Below are 15,392 nucleotides of genomic sequence, written 5' to 3'. Positions count from 1 at the left end.
TCCAACGCGAAGCTGTTCAAAGCTTCATCCCTCGAGAACATCAAAGTACGAAACAGTCTTGTTGCACACATCGTACGCGCGCCGTTTTCAGTGAAACGACCCTTTCTCATCCTTTTGAATGCCTACCGAACAATTTCATCGAGCACGACCTCAGAGTTGGAGCGTTTTATTTGCTAACAAAATTCCAAACCCAGAACAAGCGTAGTTTATCAGAGTTGGTTTAATCCAGTCGATGCATAAACCTTGCTGAATCTCGCCGTGTATAGCAGGCAAGATTATACTGTGTACATGCGTAATAAGATTGTCTAACAGTACTACGATAGAGTTAATTTCCTGCGTCGAATTTTCCACGAGATGGAAATCTGTCCGTTAAAACAGTAGTAGATACGAATAAAACTTATAGCAGGTTATTCGTGTGGGTTCAGTTTTTATTTCTTCATTGCGAAATATTTAATAACACGACTCAAATTTTAATTTTTGTCTACATAGACAACAATTGTGCATTGAAAAATTTTCAGTAATTTAAATATCAAATTTTATCGTCAGTGTTAAAAGATATAACATTCTTAAAGTGTTGTAACGTTAGCAAAATCGGTACACAGTATATGTACATCATCTTGGAACGTCGCTTCAGCACTTATCGTTCTATTATAGCGTTTAAGCCTTTGGGTATACATCACTCGTATAGAACAGGGAGTACAGACAGAGAATTCTTGAGCTGATTTGCAGAGAAAGCAACATAGGAGAGAATAAAAAGAAATACAAGGGGATGGAGAAAGGGATACCAGCTCTATCCAAAGTACAGAAACACTGAGATCTCGAAATATTTACCCTTCCGATCCAACTCCCAAGAGTGTGGACTTATTTCCCCATTCTTGTTGCTCGTCTGCTAAACCTCGATTCTCATTGTTTCTCCTAAAATAGTTTCCTTCGTTGGCCATTTCTCCGAACCTCTGTTCAATCGCCCAGTTCAATTACCTTAAGAGATCGTGTACACCTGGAACTCTCCAAAAAAAGACTCGATTTCACGAATCGAGCACTATCTCTTTCTTTTTAAATTTGTCTAGAAATTCTACATTCATTAATCTTAAGAAATTTGTCAAAACTCGTCTCTGAATATTATATTATATATACGTAATATCTTAAATTTAATGCTCTCGTTGCCCACGCTTTGTCTTCCCGTTGCACAACGAAGACCTTTGTCAATTTATTGCTTTTTTTCTGCTTCATTTCTACGAGTTCTCCTCTGGTACAACAATTCTCGCCGTTGGTCCCAGGATGATTCTCGTCTTTCTTAATTAACACCGTCCCGTCGAAGTTCACGTTGCATTAAAACAAGAAATATTACCGATGGGAGCAGCACAGAGATATTTTTAACACATTCATCTCGCGCACCTACTCAATCCGGTCTATTGCGACGCTGATTATTATTGCAAAACGCGGTACCTAAAGGAGCTTCCCCCGCAGTCTTTGCTGAGCAAAGCTGCTCAGAGCATATCGGAACGAACAGAAGTTTTAATCAGGCTGCGCAAATTTTCACGCGATAACTTATAATATATGGCGGATATTCGAGCATTACTAGCTTTGCTGGCAAGTTTGGAACTTTTCGAAGGGAATTATTTACTTTCCACCTTGAAACTGGCTAACGGAATAGTTCCACGACTGCGAGCTTTGCTTAGCCTCGTGCATTTGCATGTTCAGCTTTGTGCCCACTTACAACGCTCTGTTAAACAAATTTCCACAGACAAAGGAATGTGGGATATCTCTTTCGTCGGAACACAAATTCCATTTCCGCGAAACGGAACGTTTAAATAATATATTAATTCCCGATTGACCGATCCAATTGTTATGGATGTTATCGCACCGTTACTGGGTCGGATATCGCTCGGAGTTATTTTCACGCTGAATACATACAAGTAATCTAGTTCAATGGTACAAACTTACCTCTTTTATCTCCATTTGTTTGAAAAAAGCGAGAACTGGGAAACGTGACCACAGGAAAACATTTTGTTATTTTCTCTCGGAACGTTTGGAAAATATAGGTCAGCTGCATGCGAAAACGTATCGCAAATTGACGAATATGTCTCGAGTAATTTATTCGAAATAAAGGCGGTGTTGATTAATCCAAGTAGCTAAATGACAGTTTACCTACCATCGATATCAGCAATATTGGCAATTAACCGCATTGATAACATTTTGTTTCGTGACAAATCCTTCATAGCGTGTTGTGCGCAGAAAATATTTCTGACAGATAAAGAAGCACCGTTCATTATTCACCGTGCACGCTACTCCATTACGTATCTGGGATATAACAATGAATTCACGAAATTCGGGGAATTCGCACCCTTTATAACTCCCGAGCTTACGATCGACCCCGTTTAAAAAGATGCGGAATGCAATATTTCTTCTATACGAACGAAATCGAGCAATATTATGCAGACGCGAGTGACCTACTTATAGAGTAGTGAAGGGAGGTGAAAAATGAACGTTTTCTTGTACGATCCCTTCGATTCGACATTAGGCTAGATCAGCGTCGAAAGCAATTTGACTTTGGAATGCGATTTTATACGAGCATGTTTATTTGGCATTATTGAATCATAATATTTCAGTATTGCGATAAATAGAATAAAAAATTTCCAAACGAGAACGAACCAGCGAAAACATTTATATACACAATCGGAAAAAGCACCCAGGAATATGTAAAATTATTAAAAAATATTAAGTTTCCCTTTATCCAGGCATTATTGAATCATAATATTTCAGTATTGCGATAAATAGAATAAAAATTTCCAAACGAGAACGAACCAGCGAAAACATTTATATACACAATCGGAAAAAGCACCCAGGAATATGTAAAATTATTAAAAAATGTTAAGTTTCCCTTTATCCAGGCATTGCTTTAAATCGCAACGACGACAAATGCATAAATCATTCTGTTTGGTTCGAATCGCTTGAGATTCTTCCGGGTAACATGCATTTCACTATCAACTTTTCGCTCTTGGGACGTAGATTAATATTTGCGGTTGGCATTGAATCACTTTTACGGAGACGGATAAGAATCTCGAGTGTAATTGATGCCACGCAGTGTGCACGGTTGAAATATGAAAATACGACCGTGAAAAAACTGATAACTCGGCTAGTACGGCGCAATAACGTACAAAGACGAGACCGAGAGTCGTAGAGAAAAGTGATAGGCGGCGTGTTTTCATAAAAGGAACAGATACTTCGTTTGTGCAAGGGAGTTTCGCTGGATCACGAAAAGGCTGACGAAAACTTGAGGATAAAAAGCGCCCGCGGTACTTCCTTTGTTCGTGCAAGGCTGAAGCACGCTTAGCATGGAGTACGAATTTAATTATACCGGAATCAAACGTGGATGGGGAGTGGAAACGGGGATATGAAAGTAACGAGACTTAAATTGAAACTACGAGTGCACCCATGCCAAGAACGATCGCGGTTCCGTTTGCCTCGAAGACCAAGAATTAAGTGTTATTGCGACGCTCGCAAAGCTGCAACGATATTGGGCGGAAGATACAAGATTCTTATTACGTTTATGGACGGGGATCAGCTGAAATTATTTGCACAGTCCTCGGAAAGAAACTTTGATGATTTATGCACTCCAGAAAATTTCAAATTTTGCTTTATAGATTCAGAGATATTAGCTGGTATTTTAGGATAGTATCTAGTATGAACAAACTAGCAATCTGATTAATATCCACACTTAATTGCCACACTTCTCTTGTCAGTCGACAATAGCTCCTATGAAGTTACACTTGTAACGAGCGACATTCCACGCACACACTTTTTATATCTAAAGATCTTATTACAATTTACTACCAAAAAAGTTGATTTCTTTGTACCTCATTGGTGTATTCAACGTATTAAAAGCTGCTCGCAGTAGCACAGTTCGTTATTGATCGGACGGCGCTCGAGAGAAGTCGCACGATCATTGAATTTGATTTCAATGTTTTGCTCTATTTTCAAAGTGTGCTCGACACTATGATATTGTCGATGAGAAAATTTTCTAGGTGAAGATGAAACTGTGCCTTTGTTAATAATTTTTATTCGCGCTGGAACGGTTGCTCGATATTATATTAATGACATTCTGTAATTAAATTCTTCTTACGAAACGGGAGAAACGTGACTTGATCTCGGCAATTAGAGTGCTTAGTTAATAGTAATTTTATATTAACCTTATAACTACGGAGCGCGCCATATGGCTCTATCGTAGAATCATAAGCTACTGCGGAACATGCATATGATGCGCGTTTCATTTCTTTTTAATAATTATTTGCAAACCTCCCTAAATGAATCAAAATTATTTCAATTTCATCGTTTCAATTCTCTTATTTCCACACTAACAAGTTTTATTGTTAGTTACGTAATTTCTTCTTGATTTCAGGCTACCATAATCAGAAAATTAAGACACAGAACTAGATGTTTGAAGAACGAAACTCGTATTCCAAGAAAACTCTGTCCAGTTATTCATGGTAAATAAAGTTTCGCTTTCTTATTTATTTATTCCGTCGAATTGAACTATTTCAATTTATTTAGTGGTTCAGAAACCAAATTTTACTCAAATGTTGATATCGATATTTGTGGTCGCACCTGCCCGGCCACTAATGATAGCACAGATGCACTGGAACGATAGAATATCGCCGTGACGTGATCGCAGTAGAAACGGCCGTTACTCGTTAGACAACGTAGCTTGGTCTATTATACGTTTTACTCGCAATATTATTGGGCCGCTAGATCAATCGTGGTTATTGATGTTTCAACGTACATACACGGTACATAGACTTTTCCATTAATAGAGTCTTGCTATTGTGCGAATATGAATACTATTTTTAAACATTGAATTTCACACGAAATAAATGTTTTACGATGAAGTAGTAATATAATAGAAGCAAACCTCTCTGTGAGGTGGGTTTTGCAGCTGTTACAAATGTTTACAAAAAACTTTCACGCGATTCGAATAAAATACATACAGTCGCGGGCTTGCCATTGCATTTTGCACAATTCAATCGAGAAATATTCTATTTTAACTATTATCTTTTGAAACGACTTCCACGAATGAATACTCTAGAAACTATTAAACTCAACTCCACTGTGGTTTCGTGTAGATATTAATATATGTTTAAGATAATTCCACCTCGTGTGTCTTTTTCATTTATTAAACAAACACGAAGCGACTTCGCTCTTGTTTATCTTTTATTCCTTATTCGAAATTTCTACCCAGATAAGATGTTTGCTTGTCGCTGATCCAAAGCTTTCGAGGGTCACTGACCGATGTGTACATGGCGGAAGGTTTAATAAGCTTACGGCAAACACCTGTCTTCGATTTCAAACTGTACGACCAGAAGTGCTGATGGTATTCTACCCTTTGGCTCACGTCCGCAAACGTGTCCACTACCGCCGTGATCCAATTCGATACTCATCTTATCGTTTCCCTGACAGGAAGGCTGACAAGTAGTTATTCCAGTCACAGTTTCATCCGATTTCACTTAAAAAAAAAAGAAAAAGACAACGAAGAGCTCTAACCACTCTTGGACCTCTCCGTTCAGGTCTTCGATGGATCGTCTTTTCTTCGTTAAACACTCGAGTTAATTCCACACAGCGTAATGAAGAATTTCCTCAAAACTTGCTTCCCCTCCGCTCCCAGCCATTTCAATCTCGCGGCGATTATTTCTGCCGGGCGTTACGTTGCCCGTTAAAAAGTTTTCATTAAAATTTCGCTGAAAACAATCTTTTTCGCGGGCAAAAAATTATCTTCGCGTCGCCTGGGCAAGTTGCTTTATTAAAAATTCTCTTCGACTAGCCGGAACCCGTCGACGTAACACTGAAATTTGCATTCCAAGCGCCATAAAGTATTCGTGAGCGTATTTTTCTAGCTAATTTAACGGCAACGTGCTGCAAACGAATTGCAGGGATTTTTTTTTTATCCTCCTTTACTACAGAGATAGAGAATTCTGATGAAGCGTTCGACGCGAATGTCTCCATTATCGACGCGTTTGTGGATAATCATCAGTTCGGATAATAATAAAAACTTTCTGGCAAATGAAGTATTGGTCCATCACTATTTCGAGCAGTGTTTCCTTCTTTTCTTTCAAAGACAGTGTGCCGCAGTCAGAAGACGCCAGTAGCGTTTCGCTTCCTCTCGACACCTACGACACGCAGGGATCGTTACCAATTTCTGAAACGGCATGAATATTCACATGCTGGGCTTGTTTATGTTTGGATTTACATACGCGAACATTTCCGATAGTAGGAAGTCGTCGCGCTTCGAAACAATGCTCCTGTGCACGCGTTTAAATATTTATAACGACACTCTTCTAACGACAAAATGTGTACGTTTGGGAAACAGCGATGAATTTAAAAATAAAGTGATAGTAGACAGAAGAAGATGGAATCTATCAAATCGTGACAACTGCATCCATAACAGGAAAAATTGTGAAATAGAATAACACAACTGATCTCATTCTTCAAACACACTTGAACTCCGATATACGTTTCCTGTTACCCCTACAACGACGACTAAAGACGACATTTCATTCCGGATCTGTGGTATTGAATGTCCTCGTCGAACTCTGACAAGTAACGACTTTATTGTACCGGAAGTTATACGTCTTCTGTCGGAATCTATCTCGCGATACAATTTTACCGGCATAAAAATGATTTCTATAGCGGAGTGATCCCTTATTTCGTTGAACGCTATCGTTATACTTGATCAGGGCTGTTCAACGTAAGTGGCCCCGCCGAACTAGCGTGAAATATGTACATCAATTTATAAATCCGGAATGAATTCGCCGAAGGCGAGGTGAATATTGTGTTTAAAAAATCAGTGGTTCATCTCTTTCCTTTGTGAAATCTCTGTGTCAGCAAAAGATGAAATTTCTACGATATCGACTTTCGCGACGTTTATTCGTCGAAGGTAGCCTCCGCTTGCTGGTTGTTCCCAGCTTTGAAAATTAATCACCGAAGCGGTGAATTCTGCGAAGGAAATCCTTTCGCCCGGAAAACATTAACGGAGAATTAACGTTATTCAATTGAGGTCTGCGGTTTCCAGTGTGCAAGCTTTCGTCCTAGCTCTGGAAGGAACGTAAAATCCGTCCGCTCTCCAAACAAATCATAGAATTAGACGACATGTCTGTACTATATATTTACTTTAATCTTATTAAGCGGTGGAAATGTTGATCTTTGTTTCGGAGTACCTCGAAAACTAGAGAATAGATTTTCGTTATTGAAAGCCTCGCTTGAAATTAAACAATCATAGGGTAAAATCAATGAAATTCTATTGATGTCTTTATTTTTATATTTGTATCCTCATTACATTCGTAACGAAATAGACAATCGTGCATTGAATACAATAATTAATGTTTGCTTCATATAAATGTGAATGCAAAAGGATTAAGTACGAAACCAAAATCCTGAATGACGATAGTAGAGCATAAAATTGAAGTCGTAGAACATTCTCCTTTATAACATCTCCTCTTTAATACGTACCGCAGTCACGTTTTCCTTCTTATTGACTATACACGTAAGAATAGGATCCCAGAGCGAGCGCTTCGAGCCATCCCTTATATCCTCAAACAAATATTTTCACGACCTCTCGCAACGCGCAACAGTGTTCTACGAAGGTATCCGAGTGTAATGTTCGAAGGCAGTTGTACCGTGAAACGTTTAAGAATTCTACACTCTTGCAAGTCGTGAGCAGACCTTCAATATCCAAGACGTTCGTAAATTATACATAACGCGACGAAATTGGACAAGGCATGTTACACAACTGGGGCGATTTTATTTCATTTCTGTAGCTACAAAAATTTCGTGCAGATCTGATTATGATCTTTTTTTATTCATCGATTGTATCTCGACACCTTTGCACGCAGGGTAACGAGAGAAATCAATTTATGGAAAACAATCTATACCATCCTATTTGAAACAGCTGTAATTGCATCTTTCACTCGTGAGGTCATGTAAAGTCACGTAAATTTTCTCTTACTATTCAACTTAACTCCATCCTATTCTCTTCCATCCGCAGTAAAGAAGCTCGCAACATTTATCTCGTGCACTCCATATTCCAATAGGACCATAGAACAGAATATTGCGATACGAGATTCTCTTCGAAAAACAACCCAACATTATTCATGCAATCTCGCGTAGGATCGGTTAACGCTTGCCAGCGTTCAAAAATCGGAAACTAGAGTTTCTTAGTTTTGTCTCCAATCTCGAGAAACGCTGGAATCTTCGAATAAAAGTTGCAAATAGTATTTGCATCGGAAAGTAAAGTGGAAGCGATCGTCGTCGAGTCAGAGGGATCCGTTCCTGGAAGGGTAGCGCAGGAATGCGTTGAAAATAGGTCGGGGGGAATGTCTCTCGCTCCCTAAGGAATATCGAGTGTGTTGGCCTGGAGATAAGATGCTCGTTACAGGAGTTGGCAAACCACCTTCTTGCCAACATTCGCGACATTTCGAAATCTGTTCGAACGTCCTTGACATTTGACTCCGTCTGAGAACATCCAAGGGATTCGCGCTCGTTTATCACCAAGAGACAACGCACGAAATTTGCGATGCAAAGGACCGATGTCGCGACCGTGTTATTATTATTTCTTCTCGCGCCAAGACAATGTAGGTTCCGAAGGCGCGGCTGGGAACAAGAGTCCTTTATAGTCGGCTAACAAGGGAAGTTCTAGGGTTTTGCAGAGGTTCAAGATGATGCGAAGACTCGCAATTTCTTTAAGGCGTTGTTCTCATCTCTAAAACGGCATCGTTGCTAAAACAAAAATGGGCACGTGGACTATATTACCGGAAACTTTCACGCATTTTGTGGCCTTGAGTTGGGGGACTTCAGTTATATGAAGGCAGTTTTCTGAAGGGTGAAAGTTGAGGACAGAGATATAGAAACCCCTCATTCTTCTAATTAATAAAGAGATGTAAGCGTCCCAGTACCTACTGTATTCAGATATTACAGTACCCTGAGTATACTGTTCCTTTAAAAGGACTGTAGTAATATTCGTGTGAATTTTGATGCTGAATTTTATACAACTACACTTCACAAGGACTTGCATCGTTCGATCGAACCTTGCAATAATACACCGTTCAGATAACAGACATTCAAAAAATGGAAGCTCTGGTATAACTGTATCAATAGCCAAAGGATAATACATCCTGCACCAAGGACACGAGGAGATTACTCGAGAACCATTGAAATATGAAGGTTGAAAACGAACATGTTTTTGTTGATACAGCTATGGGGATGCGTTCTTTGACGAAAATCCATGCATCCGTGATCGCGATGCGTTTAGGCGAGGTCGAAGAGAATTCATTGTTATTTGGAATGAATTGAAAAATCCAACTGCAGATATCATTGAAACTGGCCGGCGTATCGCACCTCTGCCAGTCGCTGAAAAATATCCAACATTTTGTGTTTCCAGTTTTCTCAAAGCTGACTAAAGTATCTTATCGTTAGAATAAAATGAAGCAATATCCGACGACGATAAGCACGAAGATCCTTTGCTCGCGATGAAATACGACGGGGACATGACGTCAAGAAGATGGCAAACCAAGCACTTCGAAAGAATGGAAAAGGAGACGCTACCGATATGGTCACTTTTCTGCTTTTCTTTTTAGCTTCGTTTAATCTAGTTTTATTTCGTTATGATTGATTTCATACTAGTACAACCCAACCACGAGTTAAAGTGTTGTGCATTTCAAGAATTTTTATTAGACCTCCCTCAGCGATATGAAAATATTCAGTGCGAAAGCATATTGTAATTATCTCCCTAATCCAACGCCAATGGAAGACCAGACACTTCGAGGTAAAATGAAGCGAGAGAGTACACCCGTCTAAAAGGAACGGAAAGCTTTTAATGACATTTATTCGTCTGGATATCGCGCAATTTGTAAGGAAAATAGTAGAACGACGACTCGTCAAATAGCGTCGAATCGATTCTTCGAAGAAGTTCATTAATACAGTTTGTATATTGATTGCCCGTTCGCGTTGAATAGAATTTAATTACGAAGCTCATTTTCATGGCAAATATCTCGACGGTGGACAACGTCGTCTTGATTGAAACCGAAATTCGATTACGTTAAGAACGAAAGTCATTCGATCGCGCAACAAAAGATTCGTTCTTCCGCCGTCATTCCTCGTACATCGGAATCCATTACCTGCAATATGTATGGTAATTCGCGCTACGAAGAGAGTCCAACGGGCTGTAAGACGTCTTCGAAGGGAAAACGTTCTTGGATTAGAGAAGATCTCGATCTATCTGGCTCGACAGGAGAAATCGTTCAGTCGATTCGGGAACTCGACTTTCGTCTGCTGAACAAAAGGGAAAAGGATTAGGAGAAAAAGGGAGCTTTTTTAACCCTTGTAGAATCGAAGGCTGAGGCCTTCTGGACTCGATGAAATTAGGTGGATTTAAAATATTCTCTGTAAATATTGATGAGCACGAGACGAGACGAAACGAGATTTCTACGATCTCGATCTTGATCTTAAAAAATTTCGAAACATGCATATCGATCTCGAATTTCCAACAATTTCGAATCTGTAGTTTAAATACACAACTTGTCGTGAAATTTGACTACCATTTTGAAATAAAAATATATTAATGTTAATACGTAATTTATACAAATAAGTTTTTCTGAAAACTAATTATATTCTTGCTAATCTAAATCTAATCTCACTTTACACTTTAACACTTTACACATTACACTTTGCGCTTTGCACTTTGCACTTTGTAAATAGAATCGAAATAGAACACAGTAATCGTAAGAAATTTGTATATATCGTTATATCTATTAGCTGGAATAACTAAAAATTAATTTCTGATAATAGTTACATTAATTATTAACAATGTTTGTTCAACCAATGATCAAGAATATGACTTTGCTGTAATATTACACCGCATGGATAGCGGTAGACGCTTTTTCTAAAAATATTCAAACTCGTTACTAACCAATAGAGATCGAGACAAGATCGAGATTTATCTCGTCTCGTGCGCATCACTATCTGTACATAAAAATAACACGTTTGATTGCAATTTGTCCATTTCAATTAATATAAAATTCATAAACTGAAGAGACTACCTTGGAAATTAAGTACGAGCTACCCTGATAGTACCAGAGGAAATTTAATTAAAATAAACGAGGGTGCGTAGTTTTCCCATTCATCATTCCACTGACCTACAAGTTTACAATCGTTATATCTTCAAAGTTCGCTGAAAGTTCTGGCACTGGTACATTTGTTTCGCCTTCTCTTCGCGTTTTTTATGTATTATATGCGCTGAATATTCTATCATCTACGTATCTTTGTTTCTCGCCTCGTTTCCTACAAAATTCACTCGAGGTATATCTTAAATCCTACGACCTTGTCGTTGTTCTGAGTACGTATATTCGCGTAAGCGTTTCTGGACGGGCGAGATTAAAGTCGCACGAATCGCCAAGGGAAGTCATAGTCTTTTGATTATTTCTCAAGTGTTTTTCCACGGTCCAGTGCTAATCCTGATCGCGTGCTCGAGCGTTGACAAACGCGTTCCGCGGGATAATCAACGATTTCGCGACGCTCCAAACAATGTGCCCGTGGAATTTAGGTGCTAGCGATAATTCAGTTTGCCTGGCTTTGTTTAAAATTTAAACCTCGCCGAGGCTGAAGAGGAAAATTGAAATATCGCGACGGAACCAAGAGCTACCATGCTACTCAGCGCGAGAATAAACGTTAAGAGCGAGGCGACTGTGCTCGAAGATAGTTTTAATTAATTTCATTACGACGGACAGCACGGCCGCGGAAGAGTCTCAATGGCGTCGCTTCCTTCGCGCTCTGTGCGCCCTTAATACAACAATCTCAGCAGGATAACTCCGCTCTTTGACGCTGGATGCCGATTGTCGCGAGAATAGGCAATCGAGAAGTCCTCACGGAACTCTGCGGCAAATCGAATTAGGGGATGGAGCATCGATGAGAAATGAATCTCTTGTCGGGCTAACGATTGTATATTCTTGGAATTTGTTGGTTTTCAGGATCGAAGGCCGGAAATCCTCAGATTTTGAGAAATTCTCACAACTAAATTATGGTGTTCTTAATGAAACGATTGTGTTACTTTATTGTTCTGTTTGAATTAACTGTCAGAAGATATACAGTCAGTGTAATACGTATTCGTACAGGAACCATTTGTTTTGAATGGGTTGCTGTACGAATACTTCTTACACTGACTGCACTGAACGTAATTTATTGAAGATTGGGTCAGAAAATAAGCAGAGATTTCTTCAGTTCCTTATAGAAATATTATAGCATCAGGCACCCTCTACTTAATAGTAATCTAAAATTCTAACTGTTTAAAAAGATACCTCGATGTTTTACACTACAAGAATGGTCTTTTTCGATTTTTCGACTACCATATAATACCACCTTACGTAAAGCTGCATAGATTAATGCCTCGCTGTTCCATTTAAAAGGGATGAAGATGACCTTTGCACCTTCTCCACGCCTCCACCTACCTGATTACAACCCTATTCCGCGAATCGATTTCCGTGGGTCACCCTGTATAAATTAGAATGTGGATAAACGAACAATATCTCCGGCGCTTCTTCCCTTTAGAAGGAAAATGTCGTCCTCGCACTCGTCCCCCTACTTCATTTAAACCGCAACGATTAAACGAAATCCTATTAACGCGAGCCACTGGAACGATAATACAAAACGCTCGCACAATAAACACAAAACGTTGTCGTGGCGCGCTCGCCGTATTTGTGTCATCGCGTTGGTCACGTAGTTCGGATTAAAACGTCCAGTTTCGCACAATTTCCAAATTTCGTTAGCATCGATCCAACGGAAGGCGTGTTTCTCTAAATGTCGGCTCAATCGAGTCGCGATAAAGGAAAACAAAAAGTCCGACACGAACTTTAGAACGGTTTGTTCCAGTTCGAAATTAAAATAAATACGCCTGACGAATTTCTCTGAACTTCGGCTACTTATTAACGCCGTCCGAATAACCTCTCGCCTTATTCTATTTTGGCGAGCAGCACGATTTGCATGTTACAACGGGAAAAGTTGGCTCGCTGCTGTGTTCATTACGCCCACCATGCATTTCGTAGTTACATCGTTCCGCCATGGTAACAACGGATTTCGTGTTGCGTTTGTGTTTCCGCGACACAGCACCGTCGCTGCCTTTAATCAGTGTAAAGCGAAACAATCGTTAGATCCTGCAGGTGGATAAAGTTCGACACGATTTTGACCGTTCGTACAGCCCCCGATGGATGTTGCCCCGTCGAACTGGCACATAGAACGGTCTAGGACCTCGAAGGATGAAATATTCCGTGTACCACGTACAGGAACGCGAGGAAAACGTCGTGGGTAATTAAGAAATTTTGCACGACGTGGAATTACAAGCGTTTACATCGCGATTTGCAGGTTATCTCGACGCGAGCACTGGATGAACAGGTTACCGAAGTGGAAGACACGATCTCTCGTAACAGGGTAGAGCTTTTATTTCTCATATTTTATTCGTGATCTGTTAGGGAAGAAATGTTTCCTTATTGCTGGTTGAAGGTTACTCGATGAGGGCCATCCAAGGACACGGAAAAGCAAAAGTTAGCACAACTTTGTGGACTCGTAGGTGTTGAACGTATCTTGTAAGTAAAGTGCAAGGCGATACGAATCTCGGTTCTTCTCTGTTTGCTTGTAACCTTGACGTTTCCTAATATGATAAAGATGGGGAAAGTGAAATGATTCGTCCCGCGATGTTCACTTTTCCTAAGGTCGAAAGCATGACTTAGTTTCAAAACGATTAATCTCAGAATTAAAAAAGAGTTATTCGAAAAAGTTTGAAAACACGAATGCTGAATCACGATCGTATCAAAAATACTTTTTTTTGGCTCCGATTTCACGGATTTATAGGGCATACGTGATTGGAATAGTTGATAAAAATTTCCATCCGTTTCAATCCCCACAGGTACGTAGGCAAAGGTAACCCTTTTTTTGAGTGGATATGCGTATTACGACCTTCTGGAAAACACAACTCGATTTTGGAAATTGATAATAGAGTGAGGGCAACTCATTCCAGGAAAAATATCGAGTAATGAGAGCCATTTTTCTCTATAGTCTCTTCTTTCCCTTTGTCTCTCCATCGACTTCGTGGAACAGCTGGGAACGCTGGTATTTGCTATTCCAAATGAATGGAGCGTACGATATTATTGAAAAGTAACTTCGCATAAAAATGAGCTTTCCTAGAACCTAATAAACTCGACCTTCTTATTATTATCAAAAATATACAGTAAGAAGGTTCCATTTATTTATCTCAAATTACTTTGCGATAATATTGCACCTTTCAAGGTTGTGTCATTGCAGAGGATAAAAGAATAATTTGATTTACATTTATTTGCAATATAGAATAGCTGCGCGTTTTATTCCACGGAATAGTTTCCGAGCGAGGGTCGTTGATTATTTAATCATGCCATACATTACAGCTACGTGTCAGGGGCAGAATTGACTCTGCTAAAAGCGCGCTTCATTAACTGGTTCATTATCGGGGATTATCGGGAACGCACTTGTGAAGTTACAAAAGGACGCTCTTTTTTGGTCGATAGTCCTTTTATCCGTGCAGTTCGCGGTATCGACGTCGGAAATTGCAGCCAGTCGTGCGCGTTATATTCCATTTACCTTATCAATGGCGATTGTTGCTGTAATCTGGACGCGACAAACACCAACCTGCTTGCGAAATTATCGTACATCCCCTTTAAGCGGCTCTGGTATTTACGAGGCACGTGTACGATTACATAATGAATTACCTGGAAACGTATATGTAATACAATTTGAAATCGATGCAAATCCTACATCGATTACAGGTGAAGTAGATGTGTACAATAAACAAAAATGGTCATACGATACAAAGATCAACTCATATAATTTATTTTTGCCGAGTGAAAGTAATCTCGACCTTTTTTATATTAAAATTTTATATCGTATACGTTTACTTCTATTTTTATTTGTTGTTAGAAAGCATCTAAATTAGCAGACGATAAAAACTGATGGTTTGAAACTTATATTCAATATATCATCATACGTTTAAACAATGCTTCTTCGATTACATATCGTAAAGTCTGAAACCTTTCTCAAAATACATTTGACGATTTCCAAGATTTCTATCAAGCTTTAAAGCTTATACCCACGGTTTACCTCTGTTCCGTATATCGTAAGCTACCGGAATCATAATTCCTTGTCTTGTCAGACGTCTACTTCGCTTATCAAATCACAGAACTCTTAATGGAAGATAACGGCTTAACAGCATCCCTATTGGAACCAGATGAACTATGTCAAGATGCTTAGATGCAGCTACGCGGACTGTTTCGTACGAGCCAGGCGGTTTCATGCAATCCAATTACAATAGTTGGATTGACGATGAACCA

The sequence above is a fragment of the Hylaeus anthracinus genome, unplaced genomic scaffold (assembly GCF_026225885.1).
Source record: "Hylaeus anthracinus isolate JK02 unplaced genomic scaffold, UHH_iyHylAnth1.0_haploid 11989, whole genome shotgun sequence".
Lineage (NCBI taxonomy): Eukaryota > Metazoa > Arthropoda > Insecta > Hymenoptera > Colletidae > Hylaeus > Hylaeus anthracinus.
The sequence above is the reverse complement of the archived record's forward strand: the minus strand, read 5'-3'. Positions refer to the sequence as shown.